Here is a 26,407-nt window from a genome sequence, read left to right as displayed (position 1 = left end):
GTTTGTAGTGCATGTTAGCTTGCTTTTTGTTACCAACAGCAAGATCAAAGTCCACGCCTTACTATCAAGAAAATATACTTCTATCCACAAGTTTACAGCTCTAGTTCTAACCTCTTGTAGCAGCCCTGGAAATACTGCATTGCACTGACACATTTTCACTTCACAAAGCAACAAATGTCTATTTGTTAATTTAAATATGCATGCAAAGTGTATTTGAAGCCTCATCCTAACAGCTCACACAATGAGTGAAATCTTTGCACATCTGTGCAATATGATTTTTTTTGTCCAATTATTGTTTGCTCTAGTTCTCCTGCACCAGGTCAATATGATGCCAAACAAATTAGCATTTCAATCACTCATAAATGAAGATGTGCATTGCCTTTAAACTTGCTTAATCTCTTATGTGTGACAGGTTATCCTTCATTAGGTGAAGACAGACGCCTCTAATTAGTGAGATTCAACACATAATTACCCTTCACAACACACTAAGTTTAAGCTGACTGCTTAAATATTCATATGCTGATACCAAGAAGAAGAGTAAAAACATGCGTAAACAACATCATGATTATGCATGAACATAATCAACACACGTCTAAATAAACAAAAACAGAAAGATAAACACAAGTGTGATATATATATTTATATATATATATATATATATATATATAGGGTGGCCATATGTGCTGTTCATACGGGACAAGACGTCACGGACAGGATTTTAATATTGCCTAAAACATCCAGAGCAGTTTGACCAATAACATGCAGGTATTGTACATAATCGACCAATCGTGGGGCTGCATGTGAGAAGGTGAGATCTAGAGGGAACACTCAAAGCGATGCAAATATGCACACGTGTTTGTTCGTCCGATTGACTTGAAGCGTTGCTGCCCACAAATACCCCCCAAAAAAGTGCACCACAATGCTTCAAGTCAAATGAACGAACAAACACGTGAAAGCGTTTCGAAAGCATAAGGAGCCATCTGCTCTGCTCTTTATAGCTCTCATGAATGTTACACAACGATCAACCTGCACAGTGCAAATAGCCAAAACCTGGATATATTAGGCAATATTAAAATCCTGGCTGGGACGTTTCCCATATGAACCCTAGATATATAAGTTAACATCATGTTATATTTTGGACTCAGTATTAGACTTTATTTTGCTGCGTAAGCTGAAATAGTTCTGATCGAAGCCATAGCAGAACTGTTGTGCATCTCAGAGCAACACACAGAGGTGTTCCATTACTATATCAATTGAGCGAGCGAACGATACAGTGACTCAATCCAAAAGACTATATAGGTGGGTTTGACTTCAGCTGCATTGGAAATCAGTGCAAAGTAAAAGTAAAAACATCTATGCTAATAAACACAAATGATTGCTTGATACTATGAGTGTCATTGATTGTGCCTGTTGCCAGGGGAAAGCAGAAGGTGAGAGACAGAGATAGAGAGACAGTGTGAAAGAGATCCATGTGTAAATCCTTTCGATCTGCCCTTCTGTCCTTGCCTGGAGCCAAGACACCGCCAGTATCCAGTAGCAACCGTCCAGCCGTCCTTCGGGACCTGCATTTAGCCATCAATCACTGACCTCACTTGTGAACCCCATTCCCCATAATCCCTTGCCATGGAGAGCTGTCACTGCCCCCAGCTGCTACCGCTGTCACTTCGATGACCCATGCCCTCTTCAAACCACACAACATGTGGAGTTAATTACTGATTGACGTGTCAGCAGGCAAACATTTAATGCATACACACAATATCTGACTGACTGAAAAATATACTGCCTTTGATAATCTTTCTTTGGCATTTTTTGTTTTGTTTTTTATGTCGATAACTTGATTTGTTTTTGTTTAAGAGCAGTTCAGTTGTTTTCACACACACACACACACACACACACACACACACACACACACACACACAAAAATAATATATAATAATAATAATATTTTTATAATATTTTAATTATATAATAATATTTTTAATTATATAAAATAATAATAATAATAATAATTGAAAAGTCTTATGAGTAATTCAGTGTATCATTAGATAAATATTAAATGTTATTAAAACTATTATTTTTTTTTTTTTGTCGAATTGTTGAGACATTTCACTGGAATACGTGTTAAAATACAAAGTTTCTAAAGTGTTGACAGGATTTAAAAATGTGTTAACATAAAATCACATATAATACACTGTCAACTCCAGTAAATAATCCAATAACTTTCACACGATACTGTACATGCAAACCCACTTGAAAGAGACTTTCCACAGAAAAAAAAAAAAAAAAAAAATTATTCATCCCTACATTGGAGCCCACTGACTTTCATTGCAATTTTTAAACTATATAAAACACATAAAGGATTAAATAATATATTGATTTGTGTTTAAGAAGAAAGCACTAATTGACGCGAGAGGCATTAAACTGGCACAACCAATGTGACAACGGTCAATTTTACAGATTAGCTGCCATTATATAATTAAATTTGAACATACGATGTCATGATTCACTAATCACAGTCATATATTCCAGAGTGCTGTGTAATAAGAAAATATATTGGACATTAAAATTTGTATTAAAAGTCACAGTGATTAGCTTTTAGAACATATTATCCATACACGCTTCAATAAGTGTTAAATGTAATGGAGCTCGCAATGCTAATATGCTGAGGACATACAAAAACAGGCTATAGTTCACACTGGCACACACACACACACACACACACACACACACACACACACACACACACACACACACACACACACACACACACACACACACACTATAGTAGCAGAAGGACATGATGATCTTGATCACATCTAGCTGCCAAATAATAAAGTGCTGACCATGCACTCAAGAGCAGAGAGCAAAAGGTGTGTATGTGTGTGTGTGGCTCGCGGCAGAGCGGGATGGACAGAACGTGGGAGGAAAGGCAGGGAGTCCTGTGGAGAGGTGTCAGGTCCGGACACAGGTGAGATCTGGCCCAGGTAGTGTTTTCATTTCCTCAGCCCTGTCTGCGGCCCACACCCCCACAGAGAGACATCCTGATACACAGCTGTTCACAGAGTGGGCTTCTGAAATCACGCAAATTCCTCTTTCTGCGTTTGGATTTTTTTTTTTTTGTGTAATGGTAATTTATGTGTCGTTTGATATTTAAACAGGCAAATTTGATTTGCACTTGTGATCAATAATACTAATAGTAATACTACTACTACTACTAATAATAATAATAATAAAAACACAGATTTTGCATCAAGTGGTTTTTGAAGGTTAGTTGTCATTATTATTATTTGTTTTAATCTGAAAGTCATTCCAAAAATATATTTCCCTGGTGTTGTTATCTTCTTTATTATTTTAGAATTACTATTTTACAATTATAGACATTAATAGTGTGATAGATAACTAGGCTTTCAGGCTTCAATTAACAAACAGAGCATTTAAAATAAGGATTGAATCTGAAAGAAATTCTCAGATCTCGTTTTCCACCATTTTTGTGAAAAAGTTGTCAATGCAAATGCAATGAGATCAAGAAAGGCAAAAAATACACTGGTTTCACTTTTATTGGGGGGGGGGGGGTGGCATTTTATATCAGATTTTTATTATCAAATTTTGTAATATTTCTCTAGCTTTATTGTTTGATTTTTTTTTTTCTTCAGACACTTTCTCCTCAAAGAAAGCTCCCAGACACTCTCATATTTTACTCCTGTCATACATATCTACAGAAGAAAATATGAAAAACCTCAAAGAGATCCAAAAAGTGGAGCTTTAGTGATATTATTTCATATGGAGTTCATAAATGTGGCTGAATTTAATCCAGTGAGGCTGTGTCATTCATAGGCCTGCACGGCTGAGATAAATTTATCCTCATACACACCTCAAAAAATCCCATCCAATCACACACACAGACGCTCATGCCAGTCCTGGCCGGGGTCACCCTCTGGAGAGAAAAAAAAGAGAGAGAGAACGAGAGAAGAAGAGATCTGTGTGGGTCACAAAGGCATTAAAGGACAACTAAATAATTCAGGGCACATTTTCCAGGCTGGTGGCGGAGTCCTGTGAGCACCAAATGAAGCTTTATATCAGTCAGCCCTGCAGCTTTGTGTATCGGAAACATCTGAAGGTGAAGAGCTCAAACCTGACTCCGAGCTCATCTGGAGACGAGAGCGAGAGTGCAGACAGGAGAGCAGACGCTTACCGTGGTGTTTAATGTGCTGAGTGGCACTCAGAGATCATCTAGAGCTTTCTGTGTCCCAGATAACTGCTCCACACACCATTTACATCTTCACGCTGAATTTTCTGTCTCACTCTCTCTCTCTCACACACACATACACACCCTATGTCTCACCTCACATAATCTCATATTGAAATTCATGCTCACACGTAAACAGACCTGCATACCTATGATGAATGATCAGTCACCTGATATATATATATATATATATATATATATATATAAAGACTATAGCTATGTTTAGAATGGCATACTAAATGTGCCATGGTAGTGGTATGCAATCTCTATGTAGGTGATATGTGAGAATTATTATTATAATTTTTTTTCTTTAGTAAGCATAAAATTCCCTAATGACCAATTCTGTTTGCTCAGATGTGCAGTATATTACAAAGCACACTGCAAAGAGTGCTGTAGCACACACTGCACTTGACTTGACCTTCATTTTACAGTATGATGGATTAACTGGAAGAACTGTCAGCAGCAAATTTAAACCTCTCCTTCTTGACTGTCAAGAATTTTTTCTTATTTTTTATTTATTTATTTATTTATTTTTGACACAAAAGTGCTTGAATGCATAAATGCCATTTTATAATAATAGACACCACATGCACAGTGATGAGGTTATATACAATAATGGCATATGCATAGCATTGCCCCATAGCAAACTGTGGTAGTAACAAACTTTTTCAACATTTGTAATACCAGGCAATTATATTATATTATATTATATTATATTATATTATATTATATTATATTATATTATATTATATTATATTATATTATATTATATTATATTATTTAGTGCTGTCAACGTTAATGTGATAAGTTTTACATTCCTTAGAGGTTAGAGAGGTGGGCTTGGGCACCAACAGAGAGGTTAGAGAGGTGGGCTTGGGCACCAACAGAGAGGTTAGAGAGGTGGGCTTGGGCACCAACAGAGAGGTTAGAGAGGTGGGCTTGGGCACCAACAGAGAGGTTAGAGAGGTGGGCATGTGCACCAACAGAGAGGTTAGAGAGGTGGGCTTGGGCACCAACAGAGAGGTTAGAGAGGTGGGCTTGGGCACCAACAGAGAGGTTAGAGAGGTGGGCATGTGCACCAACAGAGAGGTTAGAGAGGTGGGCTTGGGCACCAACAGAGAGGTTAGAGAGGTGGTCATGGGCATGGGCATGGGCACAAACAGAGAGGTCAGAAAGGAGGGCATGGGCACCAACAGAGAGGTTAGAGAGGTGGGCATGGGGCCTGTCAAAGGGTTGGTCATCAGAGAATGGGAGGCAGAACGGTTGTATCTAATGAAGTCCTGGCCATCATCGTTGATCATGTGGTGAACCGAGGCCTTACTATGGCAGAGACTGACAGATTAGTTTATCCAAATTTAAAACTGTAAATTCTATCATCCAAACTTTTCACCAAGAAAATCAGTAAGTGTGGAGGATATATAATATGCTTTACCATTATATTTACAGTAAATTGTACTGCATGTAAATTCATCAAACATGTTACAGTATTCTTACAGTATGCTCTTTACTTAAGTTTGTCAAAACAGTATTCTCTGTTCTATGCTTCGAATTGACAGAAAACTCCATAGTGGTGGCCGTGGCCATGAGCTGAATGCCCAGAAGGAGTGAGCAGTGGTGCAAATGGTGATAGCCAGGAATGATATATGTCTGACAGAAATAAAGCAGGCAATTGAGGAGGATAATGACACTTTTGCCAATGTGGCATCCATCAACCTAGCAACAACAGGTTGCCTTTTGAGGAGGCACTAGGATTCAGTCAGGTACATTTACCTGGTGCCTTTTGAGAGAAACAATGACCAGGTAAAACAACTGAGGGCTGAATACGTTCAGATACAACACTATATATTGTATTACTGATTCTATTTGATGCATCGCCTACTTCATATGTATATTGGAACAACACTGGAAAAAGAATCAACACAAATATATAAATATATATTTTTTTAGCAGGTGATGGTGCTTGATGCTGATTTCAACCGTCCCAAGTACATATTTGTTGATGAAGTGGGCTTTATCCTAGCCAAAACTCGTCACCGTGGACTGAACATCATCGGCCAATGTGCCACTGTCCAAGTGCCTGGACAACGTTGAGGTAACATCTCCATGTGCGCCGATATCTCTGAAGATGTTGTCATAGGATGTAGGCCAATACTTGGCTCCTATAATGCTGCACATCTCATTGAGTTTCTCAATGAAATTGAGCCGGCCTGTCAAGGTCAAGGGGTCACTCGGAATTGAACTGCTGGTTTCGTCTGGTCAGAGGAGAACTGGCCCCCCAACAGAACCTGGTTTCTATCAAGGTTTTTTTCTCCATTCTTCACCGAGTTTTGGTTCCTTGCCGGTGTTACCTCTGGCTTGCTTAGTTGGGGTCACGTCATCTGCAGCGATATCATTGACTTGATTTGCAAATAAATGCACAGACACTATTTAAACTGAACAGAGATGACATAACTGAATTAAATGATGTACTGCCTTTAACTGTCATTTTGCATTATTGACACACTGTTTTCCTAATGAATGTTGTTCGGTTGCTTTGACGCATTGTATTTTGTTTAAAGCACTATATAAATAAAGGTGACTTGACTTGACTTGACACAATCTATATAAACAACACTCCAGAATTACAGTTAACATAAATTTCCATTATCATTTGTGGCTCTACTGCTGAATGTGTTTTAAAATCAATAGAGAACACACCTTTGATGTTTATATTTACTTTTAATAAATGCATTACAAAAAAAAAAAAAAAAAAGTGCTTCATTTTATAGTAAAGCTGAACTGTTTGGTTCAGATAATGATGTGCCTGGATGGATGTGCTAATTGTTTTGAGAACAACTGCATTGAAGAAAAGTGTCAAATCGATTGAGAAAAACTGTAATAAGCGCATACTGATGCATAAATCAAAACTCCACTAGAAATAGCATACCAACAACATACTATTTTTAATGTACTGATTTAGGGCACACTTATCTTATCCTATAATGGACAGTATGATAATTAGGTTGCAGCCCATCCCTCAAACTAATCAAGCATGAGGAAACAAGTACAAACTCCCAAGAGTGCTAATGAATATGAGCAGACTGCTCATCCAACTTCAGACGATTTAAACACATCTGTGCATGAGTGTTTGTGTGTTCTGTTTATTCATCTATCATTTCCCGTTCTAAATTGCCCTCAAATATGCTAATGAGGCATATGTTTAATTGATAACTTTTTACTGTGGTAGCTGTTGCAGTGCTGTATCACTGATGCATTAGCATCATAAAAGAATCATTATCCTTAAGCTCACACAGAAGTCACTAACTATCATAGAACTTCTGAGCATCTGAACTACCCAAAATCAAAAATTTCTGTCTGGACTTTTATGCAGTGCCTGCTAGATCTGAGCAGTATAAATGTGAACAGATCGTCGTCAGATAAATAACAGCTTAGAGCTGTGCAGAGGAGGAACACAGCAGTTTAACCATGAGTACTTTGTAGAAACATAAACAGACAAGTGCCTTAGGTGAGGTTTTATAATTCAGCACCATAGAGATGTGAATCACACTGAGTATGCAAGAGACACACAGGTCAAACGGACTGTTCGTGGGTAGAGAGTTGATACTAGTAGATAGATAGAAAGATAGATAGATAGGTAGATAGATAGATAGAGCATGATATAGCTCTGTCGGGGTTCTGTGATATTGGCTGTGTATACACTGACAGGAGGACTGTGTTACAGTACTGTGACATGTCTCTCTGTGACAGTCACCCAGGGTTACCAGAACAATATGCTCAAGCACTAGTGTATTCAGTAACCCAGAGAATCTGTCCCCAGCAGGACTGAAGAAACACAGGATGAGAATGAGACTGAAAGAGAAAGAGAGAGATAATATATATATATATATATATATATATATATATATATATATATATATATATATATATATATATTTTTTTTTTTTTTTTTTTTAACATTAAGTATTAAGAAAAATACAACACACTGTAGATGTCTGAACATCACACGTGTGATAAAGGAAGTATGTGTGTGTGTGTGTGTATATTTATATATATATATAATATACAGAATACAATATATAAATTCAATATATTATATAATAAATATAATATGTGCTTATTCTACAAAACAAAATACAAAACAAAACAAAAAAGGACTAAGAAATAGATACCTAATTCAAAATACATTCATGATATACACTCAGCTAAAGGATTATTAGGAATACCTGTTCAATTTCTCATTAATGCAATTATCTAATCAACCAATCTCATAGCAGTTGATTCAATACATTTAGGGGTGTGGTCCTAGTCAAGACAATCTCCTGAACTCCAAACTGAATGTCAGAATGGGAAAGAAAGGTGATTTAAGCAATTCTGAGCGTGGCATGGTTGTTGGTGCCAGACGGGCCGGTTTGAGTATTTCACAATCTGCCCAGTTACTGGGATTTTCACGCACAAAAATTCCAGCGTTTACAAAGAATGGTGTGAAAAGGTTCAAACATTCAGTATGCGGCAGTCCTGTGGGTGAAAATGCCTTGTTGATGCTAAAGGGGAGAGGAGAATGGGCCGACTGATTCAAGCTGATAGAAGAGCAACTTTGACTGAAATAACCACTCATTACAACCGAGGTATGCAGCAAAGCATTTGTGAAGCCACAACATGCACAACCTTGAGGCGGATGGGCTGCTACAGCAGAAGACCCCACCGGGTACCACTCAACTCCACTACAAATTGGAAAAAGAGGCTACAATTTGCATGAGCTCACCAAAATTGGACAGTTGAAGACTGGAAAAATGTTGCCTGGTCTGACGAGTCTCGATTTCTGTTGAGACATTCAGATGGTAGAGTGAGAATTTGGCGTAAACAGAATGAGAACATGGATCCATCATGCCTTGTTACCACTGTGCAGGCTAGTGGTGGTGGTGTAATGCTGTGGGAGATGTTTTCTTGGCACACTTTAGGCCCCTTAGTGCCAATTGGGCATCGTTTAAATGCCACGACCTACCTGAGCATTGTTTCTGACCATGTCCATCCCTTTATGATCACCATGTACCCATCCTCTGATGGCTGCTTCCAGCAGGATAATGCACCATGTCACAAAGCTCAAATCATTTCAAATTTGTTTCTTGAAAATGACAATGAGTTCACTGTACTAAAATGGCCCCCACAGTCACCAGATCTCAACCCAATAGAGCATCTTTGGGATGTGGTGGAACGGGAGCTTCGTGCCCCGATTTGTGTTCGTCCCACAAATCTCCTTCAACTGCAAGATGATATCCTATCAATATGGGCCAACATCTCTAAAGAATGCTTTCAGCACCTTGTTGAATCAATGCCACCTAGAATGAAGGCAGTTCTGAAGGTGAAAGGGGGTCAAACACAGTATTAGTAAAAGTGAAAGTGAAGTGACATTAAGCCAAGTATGGTGACCCATACTCAGAATTTGTGCTCTGCATTTAACCCATCCGAAGTGCACACACACACAGAGCAGTGAACACACACACATACACACTGTGAACACACACCCGGAGCAGTGGGCAGCCATTTATACTGCGGCGCCAAGGGAGCAGTTGGGGGTTCGATGCCTTGCTCAAGGGCACCTAATCGTGGTATTGAGGGTGGAGAGAGAGCTGTTCATGCACTCCCCCCACCCACAATTCCGTCCGGCCCGATACTAGAACTCACAATCCTTCGATTGGGAATCCAACCCTCTAACCATTAGGCCACCACTTCCCCTAAAAAGATGGAGCGCTTCACGGATTTGTGTGTCATCCTTTCACAGGGGCCATGCTAATCTTCTCTGTATCGATCCAATTTTAGAATATGTGCCGCCGTGGCGAGTATGGTGTTCCTAATAATCCTTAAGGTGATTGTATATGCCAATTTCTGTCATGAAACTATCTCTCTCTCTCTCTCTCTCTCTCACTCACTCTATGTATTTATGTTGCAGAGTGAACCTTTCCTAAGAAAGACAGAAAGAAGAAAGAAAGAAAGAAATAAAAGACTTCTTAAAAGTGTATAGAGAAGTTGGAGAGTTTAATGGTACTTGTTGAATGACTGCTTTGGTTTCCTTCTGCTTGTCACAGGGGGCTTTATGTTTGGAGAGGGTAATTAGCAGCAGAAGAAGGTCAGAGTCTGTACCCTACCAGTGAGATGGCAAGGGAGAGAACGAAAAAGAGCTAAGAGCTTGTTATCACAGGAGGGTTTAATAGGGCTCTTCTAGAGGCAGGTCAGATGTCTGAACATCACACGTGTGATAAAGCAAGTACTTGTCTTAAACAGCTGGCAAGTCTCTGTCTCTGAATTTAAACTGACATTGTGGCATCACTGACCTCCCACAAAACAAATATCTGCCCCAGGGAGGCATGTACCCCCACAGACCTGAGCCTTCTGCTCATTGAGGTTTTCCACCAGACAGACAATTCACCTGAGAGCTTGTCAGGCTGGTGCAGGGTAATTAGATAATGATCACACATTCAGACACAGACAGCAGAGCTCTCCTATACTGGCAGTATGCAAATGTACTACCCCTTAAAGGAATAGTTCACCCAAAAATCAATTGGCTATTCAAACTTGTCATGTCAAGATGCGACGGGTCCAGGTTTTATGTTAATATCACCAAAGTATTTCAGAAGACTAAAATTGAACATCTACAAAAAAGTAGCTGGAGATCCTATTGTGACCTTAAAATGTACACACATAGGGGTCTGCTTCTGCTGTATGTTTCAAGGGGCACAGGGTTTTGGTGGTCTGCTTTAACTTTATGCACAGAGGGGCCTGGGATCCTAGTAGTAAAAGGCCCTGGGGTTCTCGTGATCAGCTTGAACTATATGCACAGAGGGGCACAGGATCCCAAGTGGTTAATGTGTCCTGTATATACTGAGAAGCTTAAGGGGCCTAGTGGTGGGCTTGTTCTGTTTGTACTGAGATTTGAGTCCTCAGCTTATGCTAAATATGTAGAAGGACCCAGGAGCCCTAGTGGTCAGCTTGTACTGCATTTACATAGGGGTCTGGGGACCCAAGTGGTTAGCTTAAACTTGATGCATTGAAGGGACTGGTAAGCATGTGTGAACCCTTCTATATTTGTTTCTCACTGGTTAGCTCATGGAGAATGTGCAGAACCAGTCAGGGCCCCTAGTTTGGACTATGGGAAAGGAATGGAAATGATGTGGTAACCCATACTTGGAATTTGTGCTCTGAATTTCACCCATCCACCCAGCACTTACAGCAGTGGGAAGTAAACACACACACACACACACACACACACACAGCAGTGGACGACCAATGCTGTGGCGTTCATGGCCAGTTGAGTTTGGTGCCTTGCTTAAGGGTCTCACCTCAATCATAGTGTGTGGGGTGAAAGGGGGCGCTGGTCATTTACTCCCCCACCTACACTCCCTGCCAGACCTGAGACTCAAACCTGCGACCTATTGGGTTACAAGTCCAACTATCTAACCAATAGGCCACAACTGCTCTGAGTCTATTGCTTACTTAGTGCAGCTATATAAACAAATGGGCCCAGAAGTACTAGATGTACTCAGGATCCTAAAACTATGCACAGAGAGGCCCAGGGGTTCTAGTGGTCAACTTCATGCATAGTAGTTCATATGGGGCCAGCATGTTCCCCTTTTACTGTGGAAATTAGAAATTGTAGTAATCAGATTTGTGGTGAGTTAGAACTGTATTTACTAAAAGCCCTGGTGGCTCTAGTGGTCAGCTTGTGCTGCTAGCTCCAAGGGGCCATAAACATAGTCCATGAGTCATATAGACTACTTTTATTAGGATTTTCAGTGCCTTTGTGAGTGCTTGACTATCTGTAGTCACTACATGCTTTCAATCTATGGAAAAAAGCCACTCAAAATAATCTGCCCAACATCTCCTTTGGGGTTACAGAGCAGAAAGAAATTCACACAGGTTTGGCATTACGAGGGTGAGTAAATCTTTCATTTTTGGGTGCAATGTTTCATTAAAAGTTCCTCTCCAAAAAGTTTTCCAAAAATAAAACGAGATCAAAAATTCCCAGAACTGTATCTTGCTTTAGGGTTATTGTACCGGTTCCCCTGTTCATGTGCACTTTCCTGCCTAACATGAATTTTCCACCGTTTCTGAATCTATTAGTATTCCTCCCTCTCTACGGAAGGAGAAATTAGCATTTTGTATCTATAAACTGGAGGAGCTCTCACACACGCACACACAGTGGTTTTCCCTCACACTGGAGTTGAGAGATTGGCTCTAAGGAGAGTGGTGAAGCCATGAAGCAACACAGTGAATCGATAGGTCTTTCCATGGCAGGGTTTTGAAATCGATGTCCATGGGAAATTAAGCTATAGTCTTTGAATACATTGAATACACATAAGCAATAAACAACAGAAGCGACAGAGCGAACAAAACTAAAACAAGAATCAGAGATATCTGTGTATGATCTCCTAAAAAAAAGATTTCACTATCTGTGAATTCTCTGTGGTTTCCTCTGTGAATCACAAGTAGTTTAAGAGCAAGGAACGAGGGGTTGAGGAAGCAGATAACAACAGCAGGTAGCTGGACTGATATTTCTGAGTCTGTGCTGGTGAAACATTCCCGGCTGGTGTTTCACAGTGGTCCTGTTCTTCTGTGACAATATGAGTTAAACTGCACCCACCCCAATCAATTTATTAACTGATTGATTAATTTAGGGATAAAACGATATATGTATATATACAGTATATATATATTGAATTTCATATTGTAATCAACTTTAAATTTTCCAATAGGCCTATACATGTGCACATGGCCACAATTTATGTCCTGATTCTCCTTCATCTCACTCTCATTCAAAGTCATAGGGCAGCTATGAAATCACAAAATCACAGCTCTTAATTAATACGTACCTGAAAATTACTGTAAGCAATCATTACTTTGGCTGTTATTTATATATATATATATATATATATATATATATATATATATATATATATATATATATATATATATATATATATATATATATATATATATTTTTTTTTTTTTTTTTTTTTTTTTTTTTTTTTTTTTACGCATTAATCAATAATTAATGACAGTTCTGGCATTTCAAATCACTGAGCTGATGAGACCCAAAATAGAAGGTGGTATTCAAGCACTGACGTCTGTGTTTGGAGAAATCCTATTTGCCAGCTTCAATAAATGACAGCTTGGGTGACGTCATTGCTTCTATCTGACAGTCATAATCCATTAATGCATTACCCATCATGCTCTTCTCCAGGGAGAGAGCAAAGCAATTGATTTCCCATAATTGGCCTTCTTTTTTATTCATGTCATTCTAGATTTCAGACCTAACCTATCTCACGTATCTAATGATAATCTGATGAATGGACATGTTTGTTGTTGTTCCTGTAAGTCCGAGGCAGTCAATAAATTAAAGAATTCCCAGTTTACCTTTCATGACTGTTGGCATTAAACCGAAAACAAGACAATGTGAAGTGCTGGCACCCTGAACACACTCTCTCACACACACTGCATCCCTGTGTTCCCTGGGGACTGTATTTGATTGAGCTGTGTGGAGGAGAGTAATGCTGCTGGGTTATGGGCGGACATCAACTTCCTGTTTGCCAACAGATGCATTCTGAATAATCAACCATAATGGATTGTTCATTCCGCAAAGAGACAGGCACACACACTCTGTCCTTTGCTCGTAATACCCAACTGACCCCCATCAGTAAGATGACATTTAGTGGGACGGAATAGCATTACTTTAAGGTCAAGAGGGGACGTCCACCTGCACACACATGGTGCACTCCAAATGGTGAGAATATGAAATGTTCTATATCGATCCAGCTCGACCTCATCTCTGACATACTCATTACCTCTCTGTTTGTCTCTCCATTTCTCCTCTGTTCACATTATCCCTATTTCCTGTTTCCTTCTATGACTCACTGGGGCTGACATTTCCAGCCTCACACACCTTTGCTCTCTTCCGAACCCTTGAGCTGCCCACCTAGACTGCATTTTATCCACCATAGGCAAGTTTAGAACAAAAATACTTAAAAAATAAATAAATAAATTAGTCAACCAAAATATGCTGTCTCATAAACAGGATCATTTTAGTTTAATTTTTAATGTACGGTTCACACACAAAATGTATTAGTTTAAATAGGAAATGACTTAATTGAGAATTTAGACTGATGGGCTTCCAAGGGAATACATTTCTTAAACAAAATGCACATTAGGTATAATTTTGGTGAACTTTGACACAAATTTGAAGCATTGACTACTGTATGTAATGGCAATTTTCTTGGTTCAGCAATAACTTCTGTGTAGGCAGAAATTTGTAACTTAGAAACAAATAAATACATATCCACAACAAACGAGGTCAGTGTTATCACAGTTTTTAATTTAATTTAACTCAATAAAAAAAATGAAAAAAAGAATATTTAATAAATTGGTTAATTATTAAAGCTATTAATAAAAAGTCAATTAAAAGTAAATACTATGTTAAAACACATAGTTTCAAAATATTGTTCAATTATGTAAACATCTAAAAAGTAATAAAGAAACACATTGCATATAACAGAATGACAAGTCTATTGCATTTTCACTGCAAGACTTAATGCATGGATCTATTTTGCTAAGATTTTTTTTCTTACCCCATTGCTCTTTATCACAATTTCAGATATTATAATTTCAGTTTCAGTCTGTAAATTGTAAGTTTTATTCAGATTATTAATGGTTTGCAGTTATGTATAGCATATAAATTGTGTACAGAGACCAAACAAAGAGCACTTTCCTCATAACCAGTGAAGCTGATATCACCTCACTTAAAACTCATGTTTAAATAAATAAATAAATCTTATTATATTGTGTTTACATTTTGTTGGTTATAGTTAAATTATTTGCTAGCGCTCAGAGCTAACGCTAAACAAACTCTGCCATATTGGACAAATTCTGAATTAAAAGCGTCTGATTTGCCACAGCATTCAAATGCTCAACAAACACGTTTGAGGATGGCTAAAATGTGCAATGCTGCAAAAACACATTTTAAAGAAGCTGTCCAGAATATGTCCAGATCAAGATATTTTACAAGGTAGCACAATATTTTGGAACAAAAATATCTTTTTGTGTGCTCCATGCATGTGTTAGTGCTAACTGGAGGACGTTGTGGTTAGCTTAGCAGCACTCTGTTGGAATCAGTTGTGTTTGTAGAGTGTCTGTGAGGAGCATTGTTTTGTTAAGTGAGCGTTAATGGACTTATTGGCTAGTGTTTCAAATCAGACACTAATGAGGTTCCATTTTGGTTAGCATGGCGCCTTAGAAGGTAACTGCCTATGTGGACTGTAGACAGTGAGGCAGTGGGAAGAGACCACTTGTCTTTGTCTTTCCTTCTTTGTTTTTTTTTTTCCGTCTCAGTCTCTGAGCATGATTGATTTGATCTGGTGAGCTGGTAATGCAATTATCTAATTGTGTTTGATGACAGTCTGAAATTTATGTCTCCGGAGTATATGAAAATCTATGAAATTGGTTTGTTTATGTGTGCAAATGTTCCCTAAGAGGTTTGGCATTCTCTTTTTGTTGTCCTAATTTACAAAAATCATTGGCCTTGACTGCACTGTGTGAATGTGTGTGTGTGTGTGTATTTTGAAAAATGACATCACATCCGACGTTTCATACCGACCCCCATGATCTTGGCTTTGAAACATTTAGATGACTTTTAAAAACTGTTACATTCTGACCTATATGAAATATCTCATAAGTTAATCGTGAATGTTCTGTTATGGAAAAGGTCAGTGTAATATATTGTTTTAATAGACACAGTTTTTTTAACAGCCCCTTGAGAACGATGAATTTACGCTTTCACACATTGTAAAATATATAATGAACTCTGTCACACATCGTGGTTGCAAGGAAAAGGAAAATGTTTGGTGAATGCAAATATGAAAATCTGCATTATGCATTTTACTATACATTTCAGTGAGGCACTTAGAGATAAAACTAAGAAGTGTGAGGGGATGCGTCTTAGCCTACAGGTTGATGGTCACCAGAGAAAACATCAGGACATTGTAAAGTATGTGTGGTTAAACTAACAGCATCACAGGCTGTAGTCTCAGTTTTAGACAGAGAAACACTCTGACCTTGCTATTATAAAGTTGACAATGACAATACTTTTTTTGAGAATTGTACCTATTTTTTTTTTTATTTTTTTTTAATGATCCACATACTACTATGGGTTATTCACATGATATTTTGAGATTTCTGTTCCCAAAACATAACCCATCACAAATAACCAATTACATCACTCTGTTACACACAGAAATAAATTAAGAAGTAAAACAAAAACTATGAAAGACATTTTATTGTGATGTCTTTTTAAAATATTATTTGTATCTAAAAGATTATATATTATATTACATTATTTGTAAAAAATAAAATGTGATAATTTCTGCAGTGAGTAAAGCCAAGTGTGTTCTGCACAACAACATTTTGGTGTCAATGAAATTAGTAAATATATATATATATATATATATATATATATATATATATATATATATATATATATATATATATATATATATATATATATATACTTAATTTTATTTTATATGGAGAGGGTTAATTGTTTTTGCACAAACTAAAAAAAAAAACTGGTTTAAACTAGACACAATGATTTAAAATTTCACTTTTTTAAGTGCAGTGTATACAGGACGTTAAAGTACAGCCATTTTCATTTTATGCAAATTTCCATTGCAATAAAAATAGCTTAAAAACAAAGAGAACGAGGAGGCAAGACAAATCAGAAAATAATATCTGGAGTTATTGCCAAAATATTTATAGCTACAATATAACCCACTACACAGATCCATGTCCTTACTTACTCTAAGCAGTATTTGACTAGTTGTTTATTGGGATTATTTAACACAGCTAGAGACATTATAGGGAGGAGCACACTGAAGTCTCATAGGAAATTTAATGAAAGAAATGTTATTGCTCCATATGGCAGCTGTATGAAAGTTCTGCCTGAATTACTTTCTGATAAAGGCAGCTATTAATTACTTACTTATTTATTTATTTATTTGATTGTTTAGAGCATGTATGCAAAGAACAAAGCTAAAAACAAAATACATTTAGCATTATTTGAGCAGAAAAAAACAATAATTACCCCTTCTTGGATCATCACCTTACCACGGTGGAGGGGTTTGAGTACCTCAGTGCCCCTGCTGTGTTGTAAGGAGCTTTAGTTCCAGGTAGGGTCTCACTAGGCAAATTATTGAACCTATGAAGAGATCACAAAGAGAGAGAAAGACCCTCTCTCATGGAGACAGGTGTGGGAGAGGTGTTTATAGGTAAGTGTGTGGTGGCTGGGCTCTGGACCCCAAAACAACTGGAGCTTGGTTATGGAAACTAGCTTTTTTTGGCAAATCCAATGGTGACCTCTGCGGTGGGGATGGAGCTAGAATAAGTTCAGAAGGTTAATTGTTACCAGCTGGAACTAGCTGGCCTCACTTCCATGCAAAGATTGGGTTCTAGAACCAAACTTCTGGTAAGGGGTGGGACTCTCTCCTTTTCTAGAGTCCCTTAGGATGAGAGACATCAAGTGGGTATGAGAATACACACAAGTACCAGACTCTGCGCCACTGTTTTGAGGTTTAACTTGGTGAACAAGAGGGTTGCTTCAGTGTGACATCGTGTTGCAGGTGGAAAGGCTATAAATAGTGGAGGGTTTCAGCTTTGATTATCCCGTGGGCCTTTCAATTCTGCCAACACGAATAGGCTGGCTAGAGGGACCACTTTGAGAAGTGCTCCTCTCTGGAAGAGGCAGGACAGGAGGATTCAGAGTAACTCTGGCACATTTCCCTGGCAAAGGTCACTGAGGTAGTTAAAAACAACAACAACAACTCTGGAGTGGTATGACACTAAGGGTGTATGAGATTTGCTCAACGATGCTGAAGTCACTGGACGAAATTGGTCTGTCTTGGCTTACATGCCCATTCAACATAGCATGGGGATACAGTACCAATACCCAGCAATTGGCAGATGGATGTGGTGGTTCCCGTAAAATTCAGGGGGCCAGAGGTTGTGTTCCAGTTACAGAGGGGTCATGCTCCTTAGCCTGCATGAGAAAGCCAATGCTAGAGTGCTTGAAAGGCAAATCAAAATGATTGTCTAATCTTGGCTGAAGGAGGAATAATGAAGTTTGTTTGCAATCTCAAGGTGCAGCCAGGGGGCATAGGGTGTCATCTCTGCACTATGTTGTCTATCATGTTGTCCTGATGGCCTCATTGGCCTTCAGCACTTACCTGGGCTGTTTGCAGGTGGTGAAACAATGGGAATGAAGGCCAGCACCTCCAAATTTGAGGCTGGGCTTTCAGCTAGAAAAGGTAGGCAGTGATTTGTTTCCCAAAATCGATGGAATCAAGTATTTTAGGATCTTGTTCATGAGTGAGGGTAGGTCGGAGCATGAGCGTTATAGACGGGTTGGTGCAGCGACAGCAGTAATGCAGTCATTGTAAAGAGGGAGCTGAGCTTGTGGGCAAAGCTCTCAATTTAATATTCATGGGTTTCAGTCACATGACTTTTTTGTTGTGGTCGCCATTTTAGGACCTTGCGTAGCCTCTCCTCGTTGATTGGAAACCAAAATAGCACTTCACTAAAAAAGAAAAAGAATGGTATAAAAAAAAATACTTTAGGATTAGATCCTTATTAAAAGTCAAGCAAACTGCTGACTCCACTAAAGTCTAGTGAAAACTTACCAATTTGACGTTTGCTGCTACCTCATACACAATCCCTTTCTGTACACTCAGGCCATTTTCGGTTAAATTTTCACCTGCTAGACACTTGTCCATCGGCCCGGATCCATCTGTCACACCTGGCCTGGATGTCCGTGTACTCACTCAGATTCTGGGCCGAATCAACCAGACCAGATGGGACATCCGTAACTTGCAGACACTGCAAGCTGGACTCACCAGACTAAGCCCAGTTTAATTTCTATATCTACTGTACTGTTCATGAACCTTTCATTTAAAATTGATAACATTACCTAGCGGAAACTTTTGCTTTCATTTAAATTATATAGATGATAATACATAAATAACATGACATAACAAATCTATAAACATTTCATTTTTATGAAAGCAATTTTAATTAAAAAACTAGCTTGCCCAAGCTGGTATGAGGAAAATTTATGTCCACATCTTAGTCTCGTGAGTTCTGTGCTTGGGAGCTTTCATTTCTGCACCTGCAAAGATCAAATAATGCACAAGTATCTATTACTAATTCTAGCACATTAAGTGGCTGTGTACAGTATGATTAAAATTGAAAGTGTGTATCATCCTAATTAAAGAGATAATTTACCCAGAATTGTAAATAATTTACTCCCTTTATGTCATCTACAAGTGATAAACCTGTTGGTTTTGATTACCAGCATTATATGTCTGCTTACAACTGTAAAAACAGGACACAGCTACTGCAAGTGATCTCAGACCTATTGATGAATACAGTATAAATTTGACTGCAGTACATTGTTATAGTAAAAATCAATGCAACTAGCTTATAGATTTAGTTCACAGAGATTTTTGATAAAGAATGTTCTTCTATAGAATTATAATATAGGTACAAACAAATCCTCTTCACTCTAACGTCCTTAAAATAATTACATTCAGTTACATTCGTAAAAATAAGAATGTAGAAACAAACTGCAAACCTTTCTATTTTTAACGTTATACACTGGACCGTCATCATCATCCTCTTCCTCATCAGTTTGTTTGTGGATTGGAGTGTTGTTTGTCAAAGTTGAGCCTTGTTTGTCCAAGTTTACCCTTAGGTGGAGTATATACTGCCCTACAAAGCAAAAAGGCAGTAACTACGCAGAGTGCAGAACTGAGAAAAATGACTTAAAAGTTATCCTGTCATCCAGCCTAAGTAGTTACTATACAAACAACTACCATTTTTCTCCAAAACGACACATTTCAGATAAGATGTTTTGTCACATAACAAAGGATGCCTTGAATGTCATGAAAATGACTAACTAATTTTTAACCAAAAATGCAGTTACTGCCTTTTTGCTTTGTAGGGCAGTATAGTAACTAATGTTTTCTGGCAAATCAGCAGTCTTGCATGTTAATTTAACCTTAATTATGAACTTGCTTACTAAAATACTAAAATGTAAAAATGAATCTATGCTTACGAGAAATATTTAATCATAAAAATTCCATACATCCTCATCACTTGGTTAATAATCCATTGTGATTTGCTGTTATCACAGCCCAGAGCATAGCACAGCAGATTACAATTTGGTCCTACAAATGGCAGCCGCACCACCGTGTGATGTCACGTGAAACCTATGTTCCTACTCTCACTTGAGCATGGGTGGTGACTGAAATAATGAGATAATGGATACAGGTGGCCTAAATGCGTTTTCTCTGCAGGCTGTCTGGGCTGACCCTGAGAGACGAAGCTCGGATACCAAGGAGGCACTCCTGAGCAGAGCTGAAGCTTCTCCACGTTGAAATGAGCCAGATGAGGTGGTTTGGGCATCGGGTTGGGATGCCTCCTGGATGCCTTCCAGAAGAGGTGTTTTAGGCATTTCCACCAAGGAAGAGACCTAGGGCAGATACCAGACATTCTGGAGGGATTATATCACTCAGGAATGCTTTAGGATCCCCCAGGAGGAGCTGAAGGAATTGGCTAGGGAAAGGGAAGTATGGGCGGCCCTACTTTCTACCACTGCAAACCTGTTCCAGATGAGACAATTGATTACTGGACAGAAGCAACAATTATGTTACCATTGTTGCTGATTTGACATTTGTTACTGATATGTACTGACATGCATTTATCAATATATTCATAAATATTACTAAAACTATAATAGTATTTCAATGACAGGCACCATTTTACAATGCAGCAAACAATGCATGGATAGTTTTGTTAAGGAAAACACAACTAAATTGTATTTTATAGGGAGAGCTATGATAGTCTTTTTTGTTTGTTTGTTTGCTAGCTTTTTTTTGTAAAATAAATTTCAAGAGTCATATTCAAATAGTGCCATATTAAAAATCACTATGAGGTAATGAGTGGTCCTAGTAGGCACATAGCTGTCAGAGTTACCTGCTCCATTTCAAAGTGTTCCTATGAAAACACACAATGAAATGCAGCTAAATGTGGAACCACATCTAGAAACAGATGCTATTTCAAGTTATTTATATATATATATATTTTTAAAAGCCACTTGAGCAGGAAGAACTACTCTTAGTCACTGTTTAAGATCCAAGTAGCATACTAGAATCACTCCTGATTCCTCACAATGACTATGCACATTTCCCATTAATATTTGAAAACCATTAGACATATAAATACTTCATTCAATCTTAATTTAATTCCTTTTTATTCATTATGTTAATTTCAGAATTAACAGTATTTTTATTGTTTTATCATCATTCATCAGATATGCAGCACAGGCTCAAAATATGAAAAACAGAGAGAAGGAGAGCACATGGAATATGTACATTAGTCATTTATTCTTCATCATTTTCTGCCCAATAATTTTTAATCAAATACACTCATCTTCTTCCTTCTATCTATGACATCTGCTCATCTATTTATACCACTTCCAAGTCCATTCCTCTAGGGTTGCAAGTGTCCTACAGACCAACAAAACAAGGTACCAGAATCAGTCAAGCACGACACAGTGTGTTTGTGTGTGTGTGTGTGTGTGTGTGTGTGTGTGCTCGCATGCAGGGGTGGGCTTTTGGGTCCCTTAATTCTTCACTCTCACAAACACAAGTGTCATCTAGCCCATTTCTCTCTCTCTTTTTCTCTGCACTATTTCTGATTCTGAAACTCATTAAGTCCATATTGATTTAGCTGAAGAACACCAACATGCATGTAAAGAACAAGTTGGCAGGTGATTTGTCAGAAGGGGGATGTATGGCAGGCAAGGGCATAAGCATGTGAAGCTGTAGTGAGCCTGAACCAAGACTGTGAAAAAAATTATGAATTTGGTTTCTAAGTGAAAATAGTTTAAATCAGTATCATTATATTTATTTTATTTCTTTTCAGCCATCACAATCTAAATATGCATGCCAATTGGGTCCGTGTATGTTAATTATAATAACCCTAGCTTATACATAAATGCATGTTCAGAATAATGTGTGAATACAATGTTCAGAAAAAAAGACAAAATTACATAGGTAACATCAGGTAGTTATTAAAAAGGAAAAATAAGGCAAAAATTGTCAATAAAAGGAATAATGAGTGTATGTTTAATAACTGGGTTAGATGACTCACTGTACCTCCTGCTGTGCAGCTGTGAGAAATATGCATACTGTAAAAAAAAATTCTCTGATCCATGCTTAATATCATGGATGGGTCACATTAACTCTGTTATACACAGAGCTGGATTGTGACCCCCCTCCCCCCTTCTCATTAGTAATACAAGGCCAGTGTGACAGTAAAATAATTAGCCTGCCCTAATGCACTCAGCTATCTCTCTGACTGGATGACTGCTCAAGGCATAGCTATTAAGTTTTTGAAGGTTTTTAATTTGAAAGGGGTGGAACGTGGCATCTATCTGTGAATTAGCGAGAGAGAGAGAGAGAGAGAGAGAGAGAGAGAGAATTCCCTCTCCCGGGGCAAGGCCTTTTTCTCTGCCCTCATCAGTTCTCTAATTAGCTTCGTTTTGTGTTATCTTTCATGATAAAGTAAAAATAATGTACATGGCTAGAGATCATGTCACTCTCATCGCTCTCTCTGAATAACTCAACAAGAACTTCTGGCAATTTAATTGAAATCTCACTGAAGTTAATTTACATGTTACCACCTTTAAACAAAGGTTTTATTTTTTTTATGTATTTTTTTATTATTATTTTTTGTACCAGACTAGTGGCACTGAGTATGAGAAAAAATATGTTTAAAAAATTATGTTTTAATTTGTTTCATTAGTATGGAATTGGAGGTATGTCTGTTCATCTGCCAATTTCAATATGATCTAAGAGAAAATAAAAATGTAGCTATTTTACTAGTGACTCATTTGTTATGAAATTTTGCAGTACTATTTACAAAAAAAAGTATGATTTGTACGAAAAACGTGGTGACATCACATTGTTGATTCTTGCACATTTTTCAACATTTATATCCAGTAAGTGGTGCAAAAATCATTCAGTTTTATCCCAAACACTTCATTTCAAATGACAACACTTCATTAGAATGGTTGCTGTATGTATCTTGGCAGTTTGTAAAAGAAATATCTAAATATCTCTAAATATCTCTAAAAAAAATAATGTTTTAAAGTAACTTACTGCTTACACTACCCTAAACCTAGCACACTGCAACAATAAATTAATAAAATGTTTCATTCATCCAATTAAAGAATAAGGGACTAAGGACAAGTTATTTATTTTGCAGCGGCTAAAGTAAAAAAATATATAGATGTGAATTGTTAGCCTAAATTTTTATTTGGGTGATTTTTTTCTGTGCAGGTAACATTAACAAAAGTTCACATGAAATAGAAACGCATTTGTTGAAACAATCATGCAATTTTAGCTTGCTTCTGCAAGTCTTTGTGTTCTTTTATCATGACTCGTACTCGATTCAAGCACTTTGCATGATGCATTTAACTTCAAGCGCAATGCTCTACCAGGTGAGCTACAGAGCAAGTTTACTATACCCCCTCCAATAAATAAATAAATACATTTTGGAGCTGATTTTGTAACACAAATGTCAAAATTTATTACTTTACAAATATTATACTTTGATAAAACTGATTTAAGTTCATAACAATGCTGTGCAAGTAACTGTGTGACAATAATTGATAATCTTCCCTTGCAGTCAGAATTAGTGTTAAGGGGGTAACATTTAGTTTTTTACTGCCAGTAGTGGTAATTTTAGCTAGAAACTGCAATTAATTATATAGATATGTTTTTTAGAGACTTGCAAAAAAAAAATAAAAAAAAAAAAAATAAATAAATAAATATATATATATATATATAGAGAGAGAGAGAGAGAGAGAGAGAGAGAGAGAGAGAGAGAGAGAGAGAGAGGCAACCCAGTATACCTAGGTTGGAAAACTAATGTTTAATGTCTTAAACTCATTAAGAATAAAAGGCAAAAGGTACCATAGTTTGGGAGGAACATGTCGATTCATTTCCATAAATCACAGCAATCTCAAGCTTCACCTCACTCCATGAATTCGTCCCTAAAACCTGCTTGGTTTAATGGGTTTGTCATTTACCCTAACACAGTCCATTGTATACATCTCCATATGGGGTCATGAGATATCACATCCTGTGGATATTCAGTCCCTATCTGTGAGTATGTGGATTATAAAAGCTTATTAGAGATGGACACAGTCCAGCAATCCAGTTTATTAAATAAAGCAGTGTTAAATAAGAGTTAGTTGGATTGTATCACACAATGGTCAGTCATGCAGCCAGACTGATTTCAGATTTTTCTATATTTCAGAGGGAGCTGAGCTTATGTGAAACTCACTCTGTCTCTGAGAAATTCACCCGAGAAGGGAAAATTCATTAAGAATGAATCGCATCTGCTGATAGCCTCATTTATTCCCAGTAAAAGCATCTAAACTTATTCAAAACAACTTCAATTTACTTGAGGAGCAACATTGCAGAAGCTATTACATAAGACTTGTTTTCAGAGAATTCATTTTATACCCCAATGGCAATTTTGTAAGCATAAAAATAATAAAATAATGAGGTTTAAATGCTTGAATCTAAACAGAGTGCCAAATGGGATCAGATAAATAAATAATTAAACATACATGCTTTATATAAGTGTTAATTTGCTTCTCCAGTAAATGTATTTTGTCTTAAGTTTGTGCAGATATCTTTATTATTATTATTATTATTATTATTATTATTATTATTATTATTGTTGTTGTTGTTGTTGTTGTTGTTGTTAATTATTTACTATGCATATTAAAGTACATATTAATTACTGGGTGGATTTTGGGTGTTTCTGGGAAGTTCTGCTTATACACACATTAAATGAGCTGACAAAACTCCAATAAAGCAATATAAAAAGGTCAATCAACTTTTTTCTAAAGCCTTTGAGACCTTTCCCCAATAAAACAACACCATTTCAAACATGTACATGACCTTATGCATGTTTAGCCCTATTAAACATGAAGATTGTGCATGCAAACATTAACTTGTTCATTGCAACAGCTTAGTTTCAGAAAATGACAGCTTATATCAGAAAATAAAGTTATTCAGTATGAAATTTAGTTTTCTGTAATTTTTTCTATCTATATATATATATATATATATATATATATATATATATATATATATCCTTTACATTTAATTAATATTTTGTTCGATATTATTTAATTTGAGTTTATTTATTTATGAAATGTTTATATAATATGATAATTGATAATAATATATGATAATGATAAGACTACCACCACCACTACTACTACTACTAATAATAATTTAATCGACAATAATATGCTAAATGTGTCAAACAGACTCAACTTTACCAAAACATTAAATTATTACGTTTATACATTCATCAATTTTCATTTTATTTTTTTTATTTTTTTAGTTAATTTGTTTATTCATTTGTTTGAAGTCAATACTGTATATATATATATATATATATATATATATATATATATATATATATATATATATATATATATATATATATATATATATATATATATATACTTGTGTAGTACATATATTATATGTAGGCTACTATACAAGTCTATACAGTAATAATACAAATAATAATAATAATAAAAATACACAAATATATAAAATTTTTAATCAATCATGTTTTGCATGGTGTTCCAACCAAGTTTCTATCTAACCATCAAGACTTCCTTGGTCAGTCTTTTTTTAACATGATGCAGTGTAAACTAGAAATGCTAGAAATGCACTAAACCAGCACTAACCAACATAAACCTGTCTGGAAGGTCAAAGTGTCTAAACTAATCTTTTCAGCATGGTTTTCCTCCCAATTCAGACTGTGTGCTGGACCAAAGACAGTCAGTCAGAACGTAATGGGCTAAATGAACCTTTGGCTACGGTGTTGAGATGAGCTAATAGAAAGATTAGCCATGTTTCCTGTCTGTGAGCTCAGGTGAGGCTGCTCATCTCTGGCTCAAATTCTGCCTGTTATCAGCACAGACACACACCTCATGCCTGTTTGTCTGGTCTAATTTGAATGAGAAAATTC

The 26,407-nt window shown here is 37.0% G+C and overlaps 1 non-coding gene across 1 annotated transcript; it reads right to left on the bottom strand.

Annotated features, from left to right (window-relative positions):
* Positions 1 to 9,980: 9,980 nt before the first annotated feature.
* LOC127978043 (U6 spliceosomal RNA) lies at positions 9,981 to 10,083 on the bottom strand. Its single transcript, XR_008158486.1, has one exon. It is a non-coding gene; the product is annotated as a U6 spliceosomal RNA (small nuclear RNA).
* Positions 10,084 to 26,407: the final 16,324 nt, after the last annotated feature.

This window comes from Carassius gibelio, chromosome B18 (assembly GCF_023724105.1).
Source record: "Carassius gibelio isolate Cgi1373 ecotype wild population from Czech Republic chromosome B18, carGib1.2-hapl.c, whole genome shotgun sequence".
Lineage (NCBI taxonomy): Eukaryota > Metazoa > Chordata > Actinopteri > Cypriniformes > Cyprinidae > Carassius > Carassius gibelio.
This window is presented reverse-complemented; position numbering and strand designations above follow the sequence as displayed.